The following is a 25,483-nucleotide window of genomic DNA, read 5'->3' on the forward strand; positions in this document are numbered from 1 at the left end:
GGGCTTCGATATGATACCAAATTTGTCAGGTTTGGTTCCGTCTTTCAAAAGTTTTAGCGTTACAAACAAACATACATACACACAGACGTTTGGCTTTTATATATATAGAAGATTACAGATTAACTATTATATCAGCAGAAAAAATTTCGATAAAAAATAAATTTAATGACTTTTAGGGGCTTACTTTCTCGTTATAACGTTCTACTTACGTGATCCCTGATTTACTGTGCATCTTTTTACCGACGCGTCACGTGATTAATTAGTCACAGCGAGATTTCCTTAAAATCCCGTACAGCAAACGGTACAAATAAATAAATAAAAATAAAAATAAAAGATAAATAAAATGTCTGTTACTGATCCCGAAATATATTTTAAGCGTCTCCTAGTACGGAACCAGTAGGCCGTTTTTTAAATTTTTTATTCATTTAAAATTTTTTTTTTTTTTTGTATTAATTATCAAAGTTACATAGATACGAGAACTACATACACACAGAAAATCTCACCGGTCACGTGACACGTCGGTAAAAAGATGTACATTAAGTCAGGGAGCGAGTAAGTAGAACGTTATAACGAAAAAGTGAACTCCCTTAAAAGTTATTAATTTATTTTTCATCTAAATTTTTTCTTCTAATATGATAGTTAAGTTTGTAATCTATGATAATCGTCAAAAAAAACAAACTTAAAGGTGAAAAAAAATGCACTTTTTTGGGGGGGGGGCACTTTCATATAGGTCCGTCATATATTTATTTTATGTCGCTGAGGAAAGGTTTTGGCTTGTTCACCGGTGACGGTAATATAGCTACTTCCTATAAAAACAAACACACAAACAAACAAACAAACAAACAAACAAACAAACAAACAAAATCGCTAACGCCAGAAAATAGCATACCAAACGACGCACACAAATCATTTGCACGGGTTAATTTCAAAAGTCAACAACTTAACAAATGTTATCCTTACAAAAAACATACAAAAACTAGTCTTAAAAAAAAATGAACACCAAACTTGGGAGTTAACGTCTTCAATATAAGCTAACATGTTTACGTAAACTTACAAAATATTATTAAAAAACTGTAGTACAAAACGGCGAAGTTAAAAACAAACGCAAAATAAAAAAGATATTTGAGCAACGGGTAGATCGTGACCAAGGTTGTGGATAAATGAAATTTACTTGGCTTTCATTTAGAATTCAGCCTAAAAAAAAAAAAAAAGAAAAAACTCCAGAAAAATATTTATGATGTACGTACCCGTCACGGAACAGAAATGTCACGTTCCAAAAATTACGTCATTTAATCAAGTAGTTATACAATCATTTTTAAACGATTTAAATCGATTAATGTGAAATCGGTACTCGCAAGTTAGAATTATTGTGGACTTATGTGCCCTTGGTTTTTTTCAGGATCACGAGGCGAGACAGCCTCCTTTTGCTCATTTAAAAATTTGATTTTCTTAGTTAAAATTATAACTACTTATTCAATTTACGTGATATTTGGAATATGACATCTTCGTTCCGTGACGAGTACGTACGCTAAAGTCTTTTTAATGCATTTTTTTGTATTCTTATGTTTTTTTTTCTAAATTAGAACCATTTACTTATATATGTAAATAAAACAGCAGATGTATGCTTGTGTGCATGTTTCTGTGTGTGAAAATATTTAACCGATAAACTTTTAAACTGCAAGTCACATAACACTGAAATTAACAGAAAATAGTAATCATAAAACAAGGATGGTTTATAACGAGTAAAATTTTGTTTGGATAGATGAATAACACGTACAGAAATATGTCGGCACGTTGAAATGCAAAAGGTTAATTTCAACATGCCGACATATTTCTATTATTTTTGCGCATGCGCAAATTCATAGCTGGAAGTGGCTAAATTTTAAAACTTTTTTTTCTCTATCTGTCGGGTTAGCTCAAACCACAGAGAACACAGCGGAGATACTAAATGTTTTGGTTTCGATTTTAGCTGATGGCAGGTGGAAAGAGAATTGGCTTTGTAATAATAAATAAGAAATCAGCATGAATTAAAAATATTTTTAAGCGTATTTTATGACCTAGTAATACCCCCCCCCAATCTCGTTAATATGCAAATAAAATATCAACAATTTTTCGTTTATGAATATATTCGATTTTATTTAAAGCAGTAATTCATTATATATATATATATATATATATATATATATATATATATATATATATATATATATATATGAAAAATCATTTTATATATAAAAAATACGTTTGTAGTATATTTTTTATTTTTAACGATTCAATTCGAAACGATACACACTTGTTGGTTATTATGCAGGATACAGTGTTATTTTTTTTAGAAAGAATTTTCAAGTAAAATTCAATTTTTGGTATTTTTTTACGACCTGCTCCAGTGTAGAATAGACATCCCTAACAATCCCATGTTAAAAACTTGGGGGGGGGGCATTCCGAAAGTCGTTCTTAACATATGGAGGTTGGGTTGTTTATAATACGCTGGGGCACGTCGTAAAAATTTACCCATTTTTTTTTTGTTACAGTATCTTTTGTTTATTAAATTGTTAGGTGAAAGTTAAGGTCTTCCAAACGATTGTGAAAAATGGAGCGCATGTCCCCGTGGCGTCAGACTTGTGTTAACTACACAAACTATGGAAAAGCAGAAGCGACTTAATGACTTTTAAAAAACTTTGTTTATCTTCTTCAATCTGCAATAAATAATTAATTTTTGTTATAATTTTGTTAGGTTTTAAGATTTACAGAGTTTAACGATTAATAATATTATAAACATTTGTATATTAAATAAGAAATACGGTTTTACTGAATGTGTACGAGTGTTAATTACCGGTGTCCATACTTTTGTTGGAAAAAAGGGACAAACAAAATATGAGTGGGGGTCTACAAAAATGCTTAATATTTGTGCAATAATATTTTCAAATCGGTTTTAATCTAGCGATAGAATTGCTGACAAGAGCCATGTTCATATGAAAACTAAATATTAAAAAAAAAAATTAAACACAATTAATTAAAAATCTATGTTGTAACGGGACATTTTGAAATAATGGAATTTTAATCATTTTAATCTTTTAAAAATTAATTAATTTTTAGGAAGTTTCTTTTTCTTGGCAATTCAACTGATTATAGTCTATAATAATTAGAAAAACGCTATTTAAAAAACATAATAATATTAAATACCATTTTTTTAATTGCAACTTCAAGGTAATTTTTTGTTCAATATGTGTATTTAAATTTTTAAAAAATAAATATGTTTTACTTATTTGAACTCCTATGTTTCATAATAAATAGAAATTTCGATAGATTTAAATATATTTTGTTCAAATTTCGAAAAACTAAATATGGGGGGGATACGCACTAAAAAAAGTATTTCTCTATATATATTTTGTGAAAACTGCATTTTATATGTAATTTCATTCTAAAATGGATAAGTATCGAAAATTTCACGAAAATCTGACCATTAGTTGATTTTTGCTAGATTTATTAAACACGGGTATGTTTCCATGTTCAGAATGCCTACTACATGGGAATGTTATTTTAAAGCGTTAATTATGTAAACACGATTTTCGTCTTGCAATTTCATCATTTTCGTTCGATGAAATAAATTAAAGAAATTATTACTAGTTTATTTTGCCTTTCTTCTTTTAAAGGATACAAAAGTTATATTGATAATATTAATTTATAATAAAGTTACATTGAGTTACATACAGGGGGTGGGTGGGTTAATTCTGTGGTGAATTTTGGAGGTGCCTAGTGAAAGTATAGAATACTTACAAAACGTCCCCCCCCTTATTATCGTCCATGTTAAGAATGGGTTTCTAAATGATAACATTATTATTTCAGCACGATTCGTATTCCGCATTAGTACCCAATTTTTATTCGGCCTTTTGATTACAACCAAAGAGTAACATCTGTTCAGTCTGGGAAGATCACCATCTCAGGTAGTATCTCCTCCTTTCGGGGTCCGAGTGGATGACGGGCGATTACTTAAGTCGCTCTATCTATGTAATACCAACGATCAAATGATCAGGGCGACTTTTTTTTTTTTTTAACCATTTTTATCCTTCTATAAATTGACCCAATATTAAGCGGTTATATTGTACCACTATTGGGTGCAAATCGTTTCGAAGGGGAGATTTGTCTATTATCTTTCGCAAGAAGTGCTGGCAGGATTATACGTCCCCCCCTAATCCAAAGTGCCTCTTTTTAGGAGCAGAGGCAACTTGATTTTTTTTCGACCTGTCCCAGTGTAGTATAAATACCCCCAACCACCCCATGTTAAGAACGGCTTTCGGAATAAACATCTCCCTCACCTACTCATGTTAAAAACGGCTTTCGAGATTGGGGGAGGGGTTATTCTGAAAGCCGTTCTTCTGGGCTTGACCTTTACTCCTGATCTTACATGGAATACGTACATCAAATCTGTTGCCAAGGCCGCTGGAAAAATGGTCGGATCCTTCTATCGATCCAGTAGATATCTCACTGCTGATGCAATTCTCTATCTATATAAGAGCCATATACGTCCAAGGATGGAATACTGTCGCCACATATGGGTAGGAGCTGCTAGAAAAGACTTGTCCTGCCTTGATAGGGTTCAAAATAGACTTCGTGGCCTGGTAGGAGATGTCCTTTTCTCTTCGCTGCAACCTCTATCTCACAGAAGAGATGTTGCGAGTTTGTCTCTGCTTTATCGTTATTTTCATGGAAAGTGTTTGACTGAGCTTCAATCTATGGTCCCCACTCGCCAAACTTTCACAAGAAACACTAGACTAGCTGAAAACATTATCAATAATTTTCCACACTCTTTATCTGTGCCTAAACCTAAACATAGATTCAATGATCAAAGCTTCTTTCTTAGAACAACTGCACGCCTGTGGAATTGTCTTCTGTTTTCCTGCTTTCCAGCTGTCTATAATATGGTTGTCTTCAAGTCCAACGTGAACAAGTTTCTGATGAGCCGTTCCACTTAAGTTAACAAATTTACCGAACTTCCATTACTATCGATTACTATATTGTCCTTTACTACACTCTTTAACCCTTATCCTTGAGTGGCCTATCGGCCTTGATAAGTGGTGACGCCTATGTAACAAAAAACAAAAAAACAAAACAAAAACAAGGGGAGGTTGGGGTGTTTATAATACGCTGAGGCACGTCGTAAAAATTTACTCAATTTTTTTTAGATTTGGAAGGTTCGAAGAAAATAAATACTGCAAATAAAACGTATTTTTGTTTTTATTTTTGGCGGGAAGATGTGACACAAGGGTCGGAAAGTGAGATTGAAGAACCAGTGCCCTACCCTAGAGGAGGACCGTTGTGGCATGCAAAGAATGCCTGGGCAGCCCCGTCGGCATTCCACGGTAAGGGCGCGTCAGGCGATTAGCAATAAACTAACCCCTTCTCAAAGGGAGAAGACAAAGCCTGTGAGGGTGGACCTCCTAGATCTGCTCTGGACCACAAACAAACTGCAGTTAACAGGGAAAAAGTTATTTAAAAAATGTCCTGACCGGAGGTAACTGTAGTTTACCCAGATTAAAAACAAATCTTTTGTTTAATTTTGCCCTCGCGGGGAGCGCGAAAAATAAAAGAAGAGTCGAGTGGAGAAGAAAGAGAAAGAAGGGGGAGAAACAAACATGAAATAAATAAGAAAACTGATAAAATATGCGTCGCGTAATTTACGCAGCCACTTACCTTCCGCATGTCAGCTACTTTGTCGACAAGACGCATAACTCGCGGGCGTTCTTCTGTGGCCAAACAGAAGTGCGACTTAACAAAGTGGAAAAACAACTCCGAACGTTTGCGTGTGACTTGTTGCGCGTCGAACAGCGCTAGAAGAAATGAAGAACGCAAAAGAGGAAAAGAAGACGACAGAGAAAGTTGTTGTCCCTCCCTCTTCCTCCCTTCTTCAGTAAGGCAATATTTCATGTTAGACAATCCGGTTTCTACGGACGCTTAGTGTGGCCTTTTCTTTGCCTGCGTCGTCTACTTTATCCATTCTTCTCTCTTTTGAATATCCTTCTTGTATATCGCGCACTTCTTCCATATCTATGACTATCTTCTTTCTTTCTTCTTCTTCTTCTTCTTCTTCTTCTTCTTCTTCTTCTTCTTCTTCTTCTTCTTCTTCTCGTTCATATCTCCCCACTTCTTCTTCTTCTTCTTCTTCTTCTTCTTCTTCTTCTTCTTCTTCTTCTTCTCGTTCATATCTCCCCACTTCTTCTTCTTCTTCTTCTTCTTCTTCTTCTTCTTCTTCTTCTTCTTCTTCTTCTTCTTCTTCTTCTTCTTCTTCTCGTTCATATCTCCCCACTTCTTCTTCTTCTTCTTCTTCTTCTTCTTCTTCTTCTTCTTCTTCTTCTTCTTCTTCTTCTTCTTCTTCTCGTTCATATCTCCCCACTTCTTCTTCTTCTTCTTCTTCTTCTTCTTCTTCTTCTTCTTCTTCTTCTTCTTCTTCTTCTTCTTCTCAATCCTCCCTTATTTCTACGCATTTCTCTTCTTCCCTACCCCCTTTTCCTCCTCCTAACCTCTTCCTATTTTTTATTTTCCTACTTCTTCCCATTCTTTTTTCCCTTTTTCTTCTTCTTCCCCACCCCATCCTCCGTTTTCCTCTATCTCTTCCCCTCCTCCTTTTTTTCTTCTTTTTCTCCTTCTTTTCTTTTTCTTCTCATTTTCTTGTCATCCTTATTTTTCGTCTTCTTTATCTTCATCAAAGAGAAAAAAAGCAAAAGACGAAAAAAATCTTATTTTTCTTCACTTTTTCTTTTTTTTTTCACTTACCTTCTCCTCCGTTTTCTTTCTTTTTTTCTTCCCCTAATTTTCTTATTTTATCCGTTTTTTTCTGTACATTTTTTTCTTTTCTTTTTTTCTTCGCTTTTTATCCCCTTTACTTTTCTCCTCTCACCTTTTTCTTTTTTCTTTCTTCATTTCTTTCTTTCTTTTTTTCTTTCTTTCGATGTACAGTTGTATTTTTATTATTTTATAACCTTTCCCCAAATCTCTAATATACTGCCTCTGCCCCATACCCTTTAAAATAAAACACACCCACTCCCGCTCATCTCCGTCGAAACACGCTTAAATTCTATCAGCGAAAGAATCGTTCATATCTAATCTCACGCGCCCATTTGAAACAGCCGAGATTTTACGAAGCGTGTGTGTTGTCTGCCGGCGTAGATATTTATTTACCTACCAGCAGTACCGACCCCTCATACTCATCCCGAACCCTCAATCTATGATACGGGAGCCCTTAGGGGTTCTGCCAGGAGGCCTTTCTTTATAAAAAAAAAACTAATGTGTTAATTTAGAAAAAAATTCAGTGGAATTGCCATTCAATTAAGATTAAGGAAAACAAGTTTTAACGGATAACTTTTTTTCCCTATCTATCTATCTATCTATCTATCTATCTATCTATCTATCTATCTATCTATCTATCTCTCTCTCTCTCTCTCTCTCTCTCTCTCTATATATATATATATATATATATATATATATATATATATATATATATATATATATATACTAGCTGTACTCGGCCACGCGTTGCTGTGGCTCAGTTAGTTAAAATGGAACACATTCCTCCAGAAAAATTGCATTTTGTATTGTCTATTTACTTTTATTATTTTTGGCATTTTTTTTTAATCAATAAAAGTTTTTGTTTCCACAAAAAAGATTAGTTTTTTACTATAGATTGTTAGGTGAAAATCTTTTTCTTTTTTTTTCAGGAAAACTTGCACTTTTTTTTTTTAAAGAAAGTTGCCAGCAAACGTTTCTTTTTGAAAACGGAATTTTTATTATAAAAAGAACAGATGACTGCTTTATATGAACACTGTAAATAGTTAGTTGAAAGTAGAGAAAAGTTTGATTTTTTTTTCAAGAGAATGTACAAATCATGCAAAAAAATAAATCAAATGTTGATTTAGTTTTTCAACATTTGAACAACGCTAGATTGAATCCGGTGATTGTCGATCGAACCCTAACCATAATTGGAATCCGGGGGGGGGGGGTCAAATTCTGCATGAGTACCATTCTTTTTAATTTCGTCTTTTGTTCAATTTTTTGAGTGGGCTATTAGCGATTGCAAACAAACAAATTTAACCAAAATGCAAATTCAACAATTAAATAATTTTAAAAAGTGCTCAGTTTCTAATACAAATTCTAGTAAATCAATCCCCCTTATTGGAAACACCCAAGGGAAGGACGAAACCAAATTATTGCCAGTATGTTTGGGAAAGGTTCTATTTTTTTCCTTTTTTTTTTTCAATATTTTAAGCAGATTTGACACTTAGCTACCAGATTTTCCAATCTACCCATGTTAAGAACGGCTCTCGGAATAGACACCCCTAACCTTGTCAGCATGCCAGAAAACCTATAAAAGTTGACATGTCGAATGTGAATGATGAGTTGGACGTAATGTAAAAGAGAACGAAATCTAAATTTCCGTCCCATTTTTACAACAACCGTAAAGCAGAGCATTCTATCCAAATTTTACCTAACTTAGTGTATTAATGTTATTTTTTTTAAGTAAAGGTAATATTTAGGTTTGAATATAAATTCCTAAACTCATTTCACACTAAATAATTTAGGTGACTGAAATAGGAATCTAATCGAATCTTTAATTTCCTGAATAGTAAAAAGATGATCCACAATTGTCGATTTGCTGCTAATGTCCATTTTTTAGGTACGGGCAAAAATAAACGAAGAATATGGGGACCTAGTTTTGAAAACCGATTTATCATAATTTTTTGTAGGTTTCCGACAACTTTTTGATTGTATTTTTTTTTTACATAGGCGTCACCACTTATCAAGGGCGATAGGCCACTCAAGGATAAGGGTTAAAGAGTGTAGAGTAGTCAAAAGGACAATATAGTAATCGATAGTAATGGAAGTTCGGTAAATTTGTTAACTTAAGTGGAACGGCTCATCAAAAACTTGTTTACATTGGACTTGAAGCAACCATATTATAGACAGCTGGAAAGCAGGAAAACGGAAGACAATTCCACAAGCGTTCAGTTCTAAGAAAGAAGCTTTGATCATTGAATCTATGTTTAGGTTTAGGCACAGATAAAGAGTGGGGAAAATTATTGATAATGTTTTCAGCTAGTCTAGTGTTTCTTGTGAAAGTTTGGCGAGGGGGGACCATAGATTGAAGCTCAGTCAAACACTTTCCATGAAAAGAACGATAAAGCAGAGACAAACTCTCAACATCTCTTCTGTGAGATAGAGGTTGCAGCGAAGAGAAAAGGACATCTCCCACCAGGCCACGAAGTTTATTTTGAACCCTATCAAGGCAGGACAAGTCTTTTCTAGCAGCTCCTGCCCATATGTGGCGACAGTATTCCATCCTTGGACGTATCTGGCTCTTATATAGATAGAGAATTGCATCAGCAGTGAGATATCTACTGGATCGATAGAAGGATCCGACCATTTTTCCAGCGGCCTTGGCAACAGATTTGATGTACGTATTCCATTTAAGATCAGGAGTAAAGGTCAAGGCCAGAAGCCTGTCAAAACTTGAGGCCTCCCCAAGACGAGAGCCATTCATTTTAATTGATGCCAGATGGGGATCAGAACGTTGATGATGTAAAGATAGAACCTTGGTTTTAGATGCATTAAAAGTAACCAGCCACTCCTTTCCCCATTGTACAACGTGATCAAGATCAGAGGAGAGAGAATCGGAGAGAACTTGGTCGTTTACTGTCTTAGATGTGCTACTGTAGATGGTAGTGTCGTCAGCAAAAAATGTCTACGAATGATGTAAGGATGTGATTTGGAAGATCATTAATGTAGATCAGGAAAAGAGTTGGGCCCAGGATGGACCCCTGAGGGACTCCAGCATTTATACTGTGAACTTCTGATTTTTGCCCATCAACTACTACTCTTATGAACCTATCAGAGAGAAATGATTTAATAATTGAGAAGACATTTCCAGCTATACCATAGCTGGAGATCTTGTGAAGTAAACCTTTATGCCATACCCTATCAAAGGCCTTAGATATGTCAAGAGCAATTGCCCTAGAAAGGTTGCCGATGTCGAGAGATTCGCTAATCCTATGAGATATAACTGTAAGCACATCTGCTGTAGATCTAGCAGAACGGAAACCATATTGTGTGTCACTAAGAAGGTTATTTTTGCTGAGATGGTTGATTACTTCTCTATTTAACACAGATTCCAGTAACTTACTCATGACGCACAGGAGACTTATTGGCCTGTACTGAGAGGAGGATGAACGATCACCTGAATTCTTAAATACAGGGTATACTGATGAGATTTTCCAGGGCGATGGGAAGCAATTTTCCTTAAGACAACGTTTAAACAGTTTTGTAAGCATGGGTGCTAGTTCTGGTTGAAGTTTTTAGAGTACTATAATTGGAATACCGTCAGGGACGGTATTTGAAAGATTAAGGACTAAACTTAATTTCCCAAAGGAAAAAAATATTTGTACACGCGAAAAAAAAAAAAAAAAAAAAAAAAAATTATGAAAAATGTTTTCACGGCGAGCTTACTAGGTTAAATAAATTCATTGTAAAAATCCTTTTAGTGATAAATATTAGTTTTCTGGGTCTATTCCAAAGATAATTAGTAAAGTAAAGTCCTAAGATATCGAATTAAATAAAAAACACTGAATTAGCCCCACAACTGAGTGTTTTTGCCATTCGCATAAGCACAACAAACCGTACTTTTGGAAATACGGAATATACAGAGGCCCAAAATCTGAGACAGTCAAAAAGCTGTCTGAGAAAATTATGTCGTGCAATTAAAAGGAAGGAGGGGTGCTTTTTTTTACCCAGACGTACAAACCATTTTTTTAATTTAATTATTTTTCTATGTTCCTCTTTGTAAATTAATTTCTTTTTAATTATTGGCCAATATTATATGAAAATTATGTAACGCCGAAAGTTTTACATTCTTGCGAGCAAGGAAATTATAAAACTCATGCATTGTATAAACAATGCTTAATTCAATGGTAATATCGCTAGTTCTAGGAATTCACTTTTTATAAAGTTAAACCGAATTCATTAATACGGACTTTAGGGGCTTCGGTGCAAGTCTATAAATGGGCCACAACAAATCTTTTATACAATAAAAATCTGAAAAAAATCTTTATGATGTACGTACTTGTCACTGCATGAAAATGTCATATTCCAAAAATTACGTAAATCGATCAAGTAGTTTTTTTTTTATTTAAGAAAATCAAATATTATCAGACGATTCATCGAAGAAAAAAACACGCGCCATGTTGTTTGAGAGATAACGCAACTAACGACCACTGGCGGAAATATGGGTCAACAAGGGCAGTGCGTGCAGACCATCGAATATTTTATCAATCAAGTAATTTTATTTATTTATTTATTTTTTTTAAGAAAATCAATTTTTACGATTTCTAGGGATAATAAATAAATAAATTGACTTCTAATAAAGAGAAGGTGTCTTTGGGTTTGTATTACTGTACACATAGATTTGAAAAAGTTGTCAAAAAACAAATAAATGTTATCAAAGGCAAGATAAGTTACTTTTCTACTTAACTGAATAATTTTTTAGTGTTTTTATTCAATGCAACATGTTTATTCAGTTCGAAATACATACAGTATTTACCGATGTATTGGAAAATTTAAAATTGCGCCGGCTTCTCTGTTGAACACGGTAAGTTTGGGAAAAGGAGTTAGAAATAAAAAATATACAAAATACTGTTAAAAACCCACCGAATATATTTCAGCCTATGTCACGGTAACATATTGAGCGACTTTCTAACAGTATTTTGTCTAGTTTTTTTTATTTATAACTCCTTTTCCCAAACTTACCGTATGAAAGAGAGTCGGGTGCCATTTTAAATTTTCCAATACATCGGTAAACACTGTATGTTTTTCGAGCTGAATAAACATGTTACATTAAATAAAAACGCTAGAAAATTATCCAGTTAGGTAGAAAAGTAACTTATCTTGCCTTTGATAACATTTATTTATTATATATTTGTTTTTTGACAACTTTTTCGAATCTATGTGTACAGTAATACAAACCCAAAAAGGGTTTTCGACATTCAAAAAAAAAAAAAAAAATAGTCGATTGTTTGCCCTCCGCATTATCTTTATTAAAAGACACATTCTTTGTTAAAAGAAGTCAATTTATTTATTTATTATCCCTAAAAATCGTAAAAATTGATTTTCTTAAATAAATAAATAAAAGTACTTGATTGATAAAATATTCGATGGTCTGCACGCACTGCCCTTGTTGACCCATATTTCCGCCAGGGGTCGTTAGTTGCGTTATCTCTCAAACAACATGGCGCGTGTTTTTTTCTTCGATGAATCGTCTGATAATATTTGATTTTCTTAAATAAAAAAAAAACTACTTGATCGATTTACGTAATTTTTGGAATATGACATTTTCATGCAGTGACAAGTACGTACATCATAAAGATTTTTTCAGATTTTTATTGTATAAAAGCTTTGTTGTGGCCTATTTATAGACTTGCACCGGGGCTTCTTTCGTAATGTTCCTGTAAAAATTATTGTATTTTTTTATTGTTACAAATTACGATGTTTTATTTATATAAAAAAAGCAAAAATAAATGCTTGCGTTTTTTTATTTACTACTGAAAACCATAACTTTAGTAAAGGTACTTTTTGTTTAAACGAAATAATACATTTTCACTAAGATTTAAATAAAAAAATAATTCCGCGATCATTATTTGATAAATACTGAAAATTTCATTAAAATTGGTTTATTTCCTGATTATTGGTGAATTTTTAAGTAAAGGGAGGGGGTCAAAATGTTTATACATTTTGAGCGTCGGCATTCATTTTGCTCGTACCTACCATTTTTCGCTGAATATTTCAGAAGAAAGCGACCACATGTGGTTAATTGAAATTAAATTTCAATCACATGGTTACATTATAAATAATCATGTGATTAAATCCATTTAAAATTTACCGATTAGAATCTGATATTTAAAAAAAAAATTTCATACAACGTGATAAGAATTTGTTTACATTAAGCGAGACCACGACCTGCGGTGGTGAGACCAAACACTCCTTTAAGTGATGTCACGTGACGGCAGGCGGTAATAAATAAAAATATGTCCCCAAATAAAAAAACAAATGGCAACATTAGAACAAAGAAAACCACCTGGACTTCTATTCCACGTTCCTGCTTCCCTAACTGTACTGACATGCAGAAGTTCAAGTGCAACGTGGACCGACATCTTGCTGCCCAAATCCCTACATAGTGCCCCAGTAGTTGCTGCCCTGATAGTAGCTCCCTACACCAAAGTGGCAATGTGCTTTGTTTGGGGTGAAAATGTAATAAAAAAAAAAAATTATTAATGAAAAATTAATATTTCGTTTTCAACATCTCTTCTGTGAGATAGAAAGAGGTGGCTTGTTACTTTTAATGCATCTAAAACCAAGTTTTTATCTTTACATTATCAACACTCTGATCCCAATCTGGCATCAATTGAAATGGCTCTCGTCTTAAGGAGGCCTCATGTTTTGACAAGCTTCTGAGCCTGACCTTTTCCCTTGATCTGAAATGGAACACATATATTAAATCCGCTGCCAAGGCTTCTGGGAAAATGGTCGGATCCTTCTATCGATCCAGTAGATATCTCACTGCTGATGCAATTCTCTATCTACATAAGAGCCAGGTACGTCCAAGGATGGAGCACTGTTGCCACATCTGGGCAGGAGCTGCTAGAAAGGGCTTGTTCTGCCTTGATAGAGTTCAAAATAGACTTCGTAGCCTAGTAGTATATATTTAAATGCCGCCCACATCGGCAATATTTGGCACAAGGCCTGGAAAGTGGGATACCCGCACGCTCCCCTAAAGGAGGGGCACTCCTGCAATTTTAAAAATTGCCTGAGTAACCCCGTCGGCATTCCCCGGTCGGGGCGCCTCAGGCAGCAAGCAATAAACTTGCCCCACCGGAAAGCCCGGTGGCAAGGCCTGGGAGGGTGGACCTCCTAGGTATTACCCAGGCGGTGTACCTCAGTCCAACAGGTGCTGGGCCGGTTCCCGGCCCCTCACCTGTTGGGCTGAGTGTCAAGTGACGAATCCTTGACATGTACTACCCTGTCTCCATGCAGCCGAAGCCGCTAGGAGACATCCCATCAAAAGAGTGTTTTAATGGGGTATCCTAGTAGTAGATGCCCTTTTCTCTTCCCTGCAACCTCTTTCTCACAGAAGAGATGTTGCGAGTTTTTCTCTGCTTTATCGTTATTTTTATGGCAAGTACTCGACTGAGCTCCAATCTATGCCCCCCTATCCAAACATTCACAAGAAACACCCGTTTAGCAAGAAAACACTATCAATAATCCCCCCCTCTTTATCTGTGCCTAAACCTAATCGTAGATTCCATGAACAAAGCTTCTTTTTTAGAACTGCACGCCTATGGAATTGTCTTCCGTTTTCCTGCTTTCCAGCTGACTACAATATCGTTGTCTTCAAGTCTAACGTAAACAAGTTTTTGATGGGCCGTTTCATATTAGTTAACAAATTTACCGAACTTCCGTTACTAACGATTATTTTATTGTACAATTGTCTACTGTACATTTTTAAACCCTTATCCTCGAGTAGCCTCTTGGCCTTAATAAGTAGTGATGAATTTGTAAAAAAAAACAAAAAAAAACACGAACATAATAATTTAATAAATTATTTTATATAATAATTTAATATTATATGTACAATATTTGTATCAGTTTGAAATAGGTTAAACTTAAAAAAAAAACAACAAAAAGAAACTCAGTTCTCATGTATTTTTTGTCTCTCCGTTTCTACTTTCTTAAAGTCCACTGATATGGGCCCACTGCTACAAATTCGGAATAGAGACACGTGAGCGAGAAAAAAGAAGAAGAAGAAGAAGAAGAAGAAAAAAAAGAAACGAAAGCGAAAAGAAAAAGAAAAAATAAGAAACAAAAGTAGAAACAGGGAGACAACAAATACATGAGAACCTTCTTTTCTATATACTTTAAGGGGCACAAATAAATGCTCAAATATTCTTTAGTTTTGGGATTGAGTTGTTTGCGAGATTTAAATTTTCTTAATTGTTTTAATTGTCTGCAATTTTCAATTAACTTACTAAATGACCAATCTCTGACAAAGTTTCTATCACGCTACTGCGGTCTTATTTCATGCAGTGTCTATCATTCTCGCTTCTGTCACCCTCTTCCCACGCCTCTTTTCAATCTCTCTATCTCCCTCCATATATACCAACTATACATCTATTATTCAAAAGTCGAGTTAATCAATGTTTGCTTATTTGAGTTTTATTAACTATAAATTTTAATCATAGACAATATATGCTAAAATAGCTTAGTTTTGGGAATGAGATATATTTAAAAAATGGTGCTTGTGTAAACTGGTGATATTTTAAATTAACGCAGTACATGGGAAAACATTACTACGCACTTACATGTCATATTGAAATTAGTATAAATTCTGAAAAATACGAAAAATGATCCAGTAGAAATTGTGGCAGATGCATTTTTTTGTCTAAAATTACCCACCATTATGTGCTTTAAAAATATATTAAAAATGGCGGACCTTTAATTTAAGTCTATTTATGTCAAGAGAAATAAGTTAATTTATCATAAAGAATTGGTCGCACAATTCTTCCACATTAAACATGCGATGAAACTCGATAATTCGATAAATTCTATTTTTATTTTTTATTTTTTTCGACTTGATCATGTTTCGTATTCCTTTCATATTTATACGATAGTGTTTGTAGATAACGTTTTGCATCGGAATGCCTCCGAAAAGTATCGATAATCGAAAAAAAAAATCCGATTTAAAATACAACAGTCTGACTTTGAACAAAGTTAACATCCTTATACAGCCTAACATCACAGGAGCATTTGTAAATTTTTATCACCGAACAAGCAGAAAGGTCCGGCGTATAAAAGCAACAATACTTTCTTTGATAAGACAGAGGCACGTTTGAAATGAATGTTTCTGTTCAGAGCACAATTGAACTAAATCATTTTTCTCTGATAGAGTAGTGGAAGATGGGCAGAAATCAGGAACTCACAGTATTAATGCTGGAATCTCTCGGGCGTCCACCCTAGGCTCAACTCTCTTTCTGATCTAAATTAATGATCTTTCAAATCCTAACAGCATTCATATACATTTATGCTGACGGTACTACCATCTATGGCAACACTTCAAAGGCCATAAACGACTAAGTTCTCTCTGATTCTCTCTCCTCTGATATTGAGCACATGGTGCAATGGGGAAAGAGGTGGTTCGTAATATTAATGCATCTAAAACCAGCTTTTATTTTTACATCATCAACGCTTTGATCCCGTCTGACTTTCGTCTTGGGGAGGCTCCATGTCTTGATAAGCTTCTGGGTTTGACTTTTACTCCTGATCTGAAATGGAACGCGTACATCAAATCCGTTGCCAACGTTGCTGGAAAATGGTAGGATCATTCTACCGCTCCAGTATGTATCTCACTGCTGATGCAATTCTCTACTAGTATAAGAGCAAAGTATGCCCAAGGATAGAGTACTGTTGTCACATCTGGGCAGGAGTTTCTAGAAGCACTTATCCTGCCTTGACAGAGTTCCAAATAGACCGCGCAGCCTAGTGGAAGATGCCCTTTTCTCTTCCCTGCAACCTCTTTCCCATAGAAGAAATTTTGCGAGCCTGTTTTCTTTATCGTTATTTTCATGGCAAGTGCTCGTCTGAGCTTCAATCTATTGTTTCCCACTTGTCTGTTTTTCACGAAAAACATTTGTCTACCTGTAGACACTAGTGTTTATAGGTATTTAATAATTATTATAGTAAATAATTATATATATATATATAAGTGAAATTGTGTGTGTGTGTACATTTCCCTACAAAACTACTCTGGCAATTTTCAGTCTACAGACTCGAGATTTGACATAAGGGGTATTGAGATTTGGGGAAATCCTTTAATTGGTTTTCAGCCAGAAATTTGATGTCAAGGGGTCAAAATTCAACGATTTGACCTTTGAAAACTCTACCAGACTCCTCCGCCAATTTAAAATTTTAGATGTAAGTTACTTTGTAGGTTTCCGATTGCTTTTTGATTGTATTTGAAAGATTAATGCCTAAATTTAATCTCTACAAGGAAAAACGTTATAATGATTAATGTTTTCACGGCGACATTTGGAAACTGACAAGTTTAACTAAATTTGGAAGTTAAATAAATTAATTGAAAGATAAATATTCGTTTTATTTGGGACTATTTCAAAGATAATTAGTAAAGTAAAACCTTAGGATGTTGCATTAAATAAAAGAAATACCTTGTTTGTACAAAAATTGCTTAATAAGCCTCCTAAAGCGAGAGTTCATTAACAGATCTGGCACGATAAAAAAAAAAAAATGTGTCACGCATGAGTTCTACGGAAGCCCATAATGTCAGAAAGTCAAATTTGTTATAAAATTTAAAGAGAAATTGAAACATTATTATACCTTTATTATTTTATTTTTTAAAGATTATAAAATATTAATCAATTTAGTGGTATTTGTACAGTTTAATCAAGACATTAAAAAAATGAAAATATCGAAAAATGTTTAAATTATACGTATCCGTTATGGAATAAGTTCTCCGAAAAAAAAAAATTCACTTAATTTCATCAAGTAGTTTTTGTTTTACAGCGAAAAACAATTTGTTATGATATCGAGCAAAAGGTTCGATTTTTAGGAAGAAAAGCTAGTTATTAAAGATGGGGAGGGAGTGTCAGCGCTTTAAATTGAGTTATCTCCCCGTGGCGTTTTTAAACTCCAACCAAAAATTTAAAAAAATCCAAGATGTCTGCCTTCAACGTGCTGTCATAAAAAACGTGTTTTCCGCTGTAAAAAAAAAACAAAAAAAAAAAAACAAAAAAAACTACTCGATCAAATTAAGTGAATTTTTTTTTCGGAGATTTTCATTCCATAACGGATACGTATAATATAACCTTTTTCGATATTTTCATTTTTTAATGTCTTGATTAAACTGTACAAGTACCAATTTACCAATTTAGTTACTCCTATTTGTTGCAATAAAAAGTATTTATTTAATTAGAATATATTACTTTCATACCTGATGACTCGATTCAATCTCAAAAGTGTTGTAATAATAAATTAAATTAATTCTTTTTAAAATAAAGTAAAAATACATTTTAAGTGTAAAAACAGCCAATTAAAATCACTGATTGCATTTACAATTTATTCATTGAAAAAATAAGCAAAAACAATGTATTAAAACTTAAAGAGAATATGGCGGGTAGGATGTCATTATTGTGTGTTTCCTTTTTATTTTTGTTACAATTTTGCCCATCCGTATTTGTCTAAATTAATCGTTATTAAAAACAATACTATTTTTAAAATTATTTTTCTTAGTGATCCTCGATCTCAATTTTTTTAATTCTTTTTATTTTCAGGATCATAACAAATTTCCTACGGTGTTTACACCATCATGCGTAAAGAAAAATATTATAATACTAGCAGGACCCGTTAACCGGCGTTGCTCGGTGCAAGCATGCCTCCTCCACGTAAAAAATTAAACTACGGTTGTTGGTGGTGGCCAATCCCCAACGTCCTAATGTCAAGAACGGGTTTCGGAATAGACACCCCTAACCTCCTCATACACGTCGCACGTCACGTCGTACATAATGGACACAACCAACCTCGCTATGGTAAGAACGGTTTTCGCAATAGACACCTTATTTTATGAGGGGGGCTGTTCAAGTATTTGCCCCAAGTTTAACCTTGATATATGTTGTCAGCATACCTATAGCCCTCCAAGAATATAACCCTCCTAAAAAAAAATTGGGCGTGGGTGGCAGTGTCACGTGGAAAGAAGTACACTTTTTTATCGCGCGTGCATAGTACAATGAATTACAGTGAATAATACATGTCATTATATCTAAAAAATTAATTGTCTTATCCAAAGTTAAAATAGATTATCTTATTCAGCATAGTCTAAAACCTATCGAAGTCGTCAGTTTAAAGAAAATAGTGTAGTTGGTAGTAAGGAAAAAAAAAGACCTAAAAAAAAAATAAAAAAAATGTTAATATTTGAGCAGTATGGAAAAGGAGCCCTGAAAAGAAAAAAAGAAACAATTATATTAAAACAAAAGACTAAAGCCAATATATAATAAATAAGTATATCCGTAGGCAATGTTATAAAGGGGAAATTCGTACTTTAGCGGCATAAATTATTGGACGTAATTCAGACTTAGTGTGTGAAAATGTGTTTTATATAAAAAGAAATAGTTTTTATGATTTCGAAAGTGAAAAATAATAATGATATTTTTTGTGCCTAATCACCCCAATCTAGGCTAGGTGCAACTTTTATGTAGGGGCTACTACCACTCTCTTTTATTAAGTGGTTCGGCGGACGTTTATGAAATTGCTCCTCCTCCCTGAAAATTCCACAATTTACATTTTTTTCTTTTTACACGTTAATCAACAAACTTAACTTTCAGATTAAAAAAAAGTAAAATTTAAAAAAAAAAAAATATCACTTTTATCGTCGGGGATTAGTTTTCAATTATAACGTTCTATTGAATTGAACACGTACTTTGTGACCATCACCGAGAAAAATATTGTCGCAATATTTTTCTCGGTGATGGTCGTGTAAAGTATGTGTACAATTTAGTAGAACGTTAATGTAAAAATAATGTTAATTCAGATAATGCGTAATGGCACGTGTAACTTTTAACTAAATGTTATGACTAATTTGTGTAAACACCAGTCTGTAAAATAAAGGAAAAGAAAGTATAAATGATTTAAAAAGCTGTTTCATTTTAGCATCGGCTAATTTCGGATGCTGAAACCGGATATGATATAAAGAAAGCTGTGACGTATTTTTTTAAATATAACAATGTGTAAATAATGTTAATCCCAATAATGCGTAATGGCATGTGTAACTTTCAAGTAAATGTTATGGTTAAGTTTTTTTAAACATCAGTCTGTAAAATAAAGCAAAGCGACGATATTGAAATATAAATAATTTAAAACAATGCGTGGAATTAATCGGCCATATTGATAAAAAGGCTGCGGTGTTCATTTTTGTATGATTGTGTACAATCTGGAATAATAGAATTTCATGGTCGCAGCCAATGAGAATAGGCGGAATGTTATTGGGGAGAAATCATATTTTCGAATAGTGAAGTGCAATATTAGTCATAAGTGTCTGAGTGTTTAATCCAGTTAATAAGGATGTCAGATCAAGATTGTTTTAATGGTTACATATTTACCCATTTCTTACTGGGATATTGGGAGGACTTTCCAGGTAGAGGAGAAAATACGAACTACTTCGACTATAAATCTTGGCAATCGTGGCTCGTAGAAAGTAAGATAGAATTTTATTAAAACGAATAAATGTGTCTGTAACGGCATTCAAAAGTTACATAAAATGATGGGTAAAAGTTTAGACATAAGAAAATTGTATGTGGTACCTGTTATTGTAAACCTATCGTAATTTGGTCCAGAGGGAAATTTCTGTAATTATAATATAACAAAAAAGATGATATTTGAAATTTTTGTGAGAATTGTTATCATTAAAATTACAAAATTATCTTTCAATTATATTATATTTTAGTGAAAATAATAAATAAACAATGTTTAATTCAATGATAATATTGATAGATCGAGAAATTTAGTTTTCTTTAAGTAATATTGATTTCATTAACACGGACTTTGGAGGGTTTTTGTGATGTTCCTGAAATATTAATTTTTAAAAATAATTCTTAACATTTACAATATTTTATTTTTTATAAAAAAAGCAAACAGAAATTCATGCATCTTTTTTATTTTACTACTTAAAAGTTTAACTATAGTAAAGGTGTTTTTGTTTACAAAAAGATAATACATTTTCACTAAAATTAAAAATAAATAATGGGTTCCTTATATTCTGTGATTCATTGAAATTGGTTGATTTCCTAAATTTAGGTGAATTTTTAAATGAAAGGAGGGGTCAAATTGTTGATGCATTTTATGGATCGGACATTAATTTTGGACGTACTTATAAAATATGCTTTCTGAGTTATGCCCCCTTTTTCTGAACTCTTTACAGTCTACTTTAAAACATATACAAAAAGCACAATTTTACCCAGTTTTCCGTAAAAAATTACTTTTAACTCTAAATAACTTTCTACTCGATGGATTTTCATAATTTTTTAATGTATTACTATTTTTTATATGACAGTTAAGTAAGTAATATTGTTTTTGCTTAAAATGACATAAAAAAATCGTTCGGTCGCCTCTCTCTCTCAACAAGCACCCAAATAATTTATAATGCAAATAATTATTTGGTAGAAAGAAAAATTAAAAAAAAATAGTTCATTTAAATTTTTTAGAAAACTCAACAATGTTAGTGAATTTTTAATTAAAATCACTATAAAAAGATTTTATTCATTTTATAAGAAAAAATGGTGCTTGGTAAGAAAAAGTCGACAGATCGATTTTTAATATGTGGTTTTAAGCAAAAACAACAGTATTAATTTAATTGTCATGTGGAAAATAGTAATATATCCAAAAATTATGAAAATTTACAGAGTAGAGCATTATTTATAGTTAAAAGTAATTTGGTACTTGTGCACTTTTGCCACCATACTGAAATAATAACGTTATTATTTTGAAGGCCATTCTTAACATGGGGAGAGGAGAGCGTTTTGTAACTATTTTGTGCTTCCACCTAACAATTTAATAATAATAAAAAAGATATCGTGAAGCTTGAATTTAACCTGATAAAACTATTTAAAAATAGCGGGGTGGTAAAAGAGCACAAGCGCTGTAATTTTCACTGAAAATTGAGGCAAATTGTATTTTTTCTATATGTAAACGCCTTGAAGATTGCGAATGCAGAGAACATACTTATCTCCCTTTCCGCCACTTTAATGGCGACCAACATTTTTGTCCTGTAGCGATAGATGTTTTCTTTTTACTAAAAACACATTAACAGTTTTTCTACTCGATGAAATTTCGTAATTTTTGGAAATATTACTATTTTCGACATGACAATTAAGTAAGTACTGTTGTTTTGACTTAAAACCACATATTTAAAAACCGATCTGTCGACAAGCACTGGAAAATTATATAACATCATTTGGTTTTCTAAAATTTTCAAATTGACCTTACGAAATAATGTTTTGGAAGATGTGACCAAGCGTCTAGAACAGTCATTCCCAACGTAGGGCGCATGCCCCACCGGTGGGGCATGGCAATATTTTGGTGGGGCATGGGCAGGACGTGCACCCTTGGGCTTACTATACCAAAGACTATAGGGCAATTTGAGAATGAGTTATTTTTATCATTATTATTATTACTACTATTATTATTATATTAACAGTGAATTGTTTCATAGTTAATCTTTGTATTAAGGCATGTCCTTTCGTTTAAAAATTTTTCTCTTTCATTGATGCCATGTTCTTTGGAACCTTGTTTAGATACAAGTTAATGGCCTTTTAAGCTTACTTCACTGAATAACAGAGGGATTTTTAATAACAAAAATTAAATATTACAAAGGGGAGGCATCAGGATTTTAGAAATGCCTAGGTGGGGCATGGCCCAAAATAGGTTGGGAACCACCGGTCTAGAAGGAAAAAGAGGTTACAACAGACTCCTGGAAAACGGCGGGCAGGCACAGCTAATATTTTGATATAAGGATTAGAGGCAAAATCGTTTTACTGTGTAAAAATATCCCCTCTTCTTCCCCCCCCCAAAAAAAAAATAAAATGGGTGTGAGAACGTGACCAGTAATAAAACGCGGCCCCGGTGTGGAAAGCATCAAAGTACGTCGTTTAATGTTTCAAAATGTTCACGACTTTTCATGCTCGGCACCCTTAACAGATGGTCTGTTGATGGGAAAAATAAAAGGTAACTGTTGGCAAAATATGTTCTCTTAAGAGGGTGAAGAGTGAGTTATAAACAAAATACCAACAAGTATTGTGCCTCTAAACGTGTGTGTGTGTGTTTGAATGTGTGTATGTATTTAATTGTGTGTTTAAATGCGTGTGTGTTTGAATGTGTGTTTGTATTTAAATGTGTGTTTATATTTTAATATGTGTGTGTTTGAATGTGTGTATGTATTTAAATGTGTGTGTTTGAATTTGTGTTTGTATTTTAATTTCCTTATCACTTTGTTTTTGCTGAAGATGGGGCATTCTACCGGATGCCAAACATTTTCCCCATTAGTTTAGTTACTCCAACCGAGAGATCTTTTTAAGATTCTAAACGCCCCTTTAAGTGCAATTGCTTGTATTTCTCTTGCACTTAGTTCACCGAGCATATTCGCCAAATAGTTTTTGAAATTCTTTTTCATTAACCCGGTTGCTCCTATAATGACTGGTATGGTGGATATCTTCTTAAGATTCCAGTTTCTTTTCGTAATTTAATTTTTAATTTTTGTTTTATTTTACTTCAGTCGAAGTTCTCAGAAATCAAGGGCCCCACAACCTGGGGCTGACACTTGAACTCTATATGAGATACATAGATATTCGAATGTTCCATTTAAGTTCTTTATCTCTCAAACACTGAGTTAGTAAAGAAATTGAGAACATAATATGTGTGTGCTTGAATGTGTGTGTTTAATATGTGTGTTTGAATGTGTGTATGTATTTTCTCGTCCCACTCTAGCATTGAAATCCCCAAGTAGGATAATCTTGTCCCTCTTGGGGGCCCCGGATAAAATGGTGTCAAGGTCAGCATAAAAGGTCTCCTTTATTTCATCATGTGCATCAAGTGTTGGAGCATACGCACTAATCACAGTGGCCATTTGGTTGCCCGCAAGCATCAGGCGCATGGTCATTAGCCGTTCGTTGATGCCAACAGGGGGCTCATTGAGGTGGCGGATCAGCACTGGAGAGGAACGCTTGGAAGAGAAGGAGTTGGGAACATTAACTCAAATGGTACACTCCTACTGACAAAGTGCTCAGAACATAACCTGATCATCACGAACACACTTTTCCGACAAAAAAACGCATTCAAAACATCATGGATGCACCCTCGAAGTAAAATCAGGCACCTCATTGACTATGTCATTGTCCGTGCCAAAGACCGCTGTGATGTGCTGAACACCAGGGCAATGACCAGTACAGACAATTGTTGGACCGACCACCGTCTTATTCGCTCCATCATGTCTATCCATTTAATGCGGAAGCAAAGGATGCAAAAAAGACAGAGCCGACCAAAGCTCAACATCGAGCAGCTGGGCGATATCACCTACCAACAACACCTCCAGGCGGCTCTTAGTGCGGACCTGCCCAAGCAGTATCCGCATGACGCTGAAGAGCACTGGGACAAGCTGTCTTCTGCCATCATGGACTCCAGTATAAGCATCCTAGGGCAGAAAAAGCGGAAACATCAGGATTGGTACGATGAAAACGATACCGAAATCCAACAGCTTATAGACACCAAGAGGCAAACTTTTATCACCTGGCAGAATAACATCAATTGCAAGGTTAAAAGAGTTGCCCATGCCAAGGCTAAAGCGGCTGTCCAATCGACAGTCAGGAAGCTGAAGAACATCTGGTGGATGAAGAAGGCTCAGGAGATCCAGCAGTTTGCTGACTCTGGGGACACCAGAAGATTCTTTGAAGCCACAAAAGTGGTATACGGCCCCAGCTACCGTTCTCTGACCCCCCTTCGGTCTAAGGATGGGCTCACGCTGCTGAAAGGAAAGGGAGAAATAACAAATAGATGGAAAGAGCATTACAAGGATCTTCTGAACAGGGACACCACTCCAGAGATGGAGGCCCTTGAAAAACTCCCCCAACAGCCCATAATTGAGAGCATGGGAGAACCACCCAGTCTGGAAGAGGTGCGGGATGCAATTAGGAAGATGAAAAACAATAAGGCGGCTGGTTCTGACGGCATCCCAGCAGAAATCCTGAAGAAAGGCGGGCCTGATCTTCTCAGACACATCCATGCCCTGCTGCTCAAAATATGGGAACAAGAGAAAATCCCTGCACAACTTAGAGATGCCCTAGTTGTCTCCACCTTTAAGAAGGGAGACAAGGCAAACTGTGGGAACTACCGGGGCATTTCTCTCCTCTCTACCACAGGGAAAGCCCTAGCTCGGGTTTTGGCCAACAGGCTTACACCCCTTGCAGAAACCATCCTTCCCGAGTCCCAAAGTGGCTTTCGACCAAATAGAGGCACGATGGACATGATCTTCACTGCTCGTCAACTCCAAGAAAAGTGCAGGGAGCAAAATTTACCATTATACATGGCTTTTATAGACCTTACTAAAGCCTTTGACTCTGTGAACCGTCAAGCCCTTTGGCTGGTTCTTGCAAGGTTTGGATGCCCAGAGAGGTACATTCGGGTACTAAGACTGATGCATGACAATATGTCAGCTACAGTCCTCAGTAGTAGTGGAGATGAAACAGAGCCCTTCAGGGTTGACACGGGAGTGAAACAGGGATGTGTCATTGCCCCAACCCTGTTCTCCATCTTCATTACTGCTATCCTCCATCTTACGGACAAACATCTTCCCCATGGAGTTCGGATTATGTACAGAACCGACGGCCGACTTTTTAAC

General features: G+C 34.6%; 1 protein-coding gene across 2 annotated transcripts in view; it reads right to left on the reverse strand.

The window, feature by feature from the left end:
- The window catches only part of LOC145259732 (orexin receptor type 2-like), a 77,188-nt gene extending 71,120 nt beyond the window's left edge, over positions 1 to 6,068 (reverse strand). Inside the window, exon 1 of one of the 2 annotated variants that reach the window (XM_080117430.1) lies at positions 5,692 to 6,068. The gene's annotated coding sequence lies outside the window, so the exon portion shown is untranslated. The remainder of the gene's footprint in view (positions 1 to 5,691) is intronic. The other variant, XM_080117431.1, reaches the window with a different exon arrangement.
- Positions 6,069 to 25,483: the final 19,415 nt, after the last annotated feature.

Source organism: Euprymna scolopes, chromosome 35 (genome assembly GCF_053919585.1).
Source record: "Euprymna scolopes isolate OS-2025 chromosome 35, ASM5391958v1, whole genome shotgun sequence".
Classification (NCBI taxonomy): Eukaryota; Metazoa; Mollusca; class Cephalopoda; order Sepiida; family Sepiolidae; genus Euprymna; species Euprymna scolopes.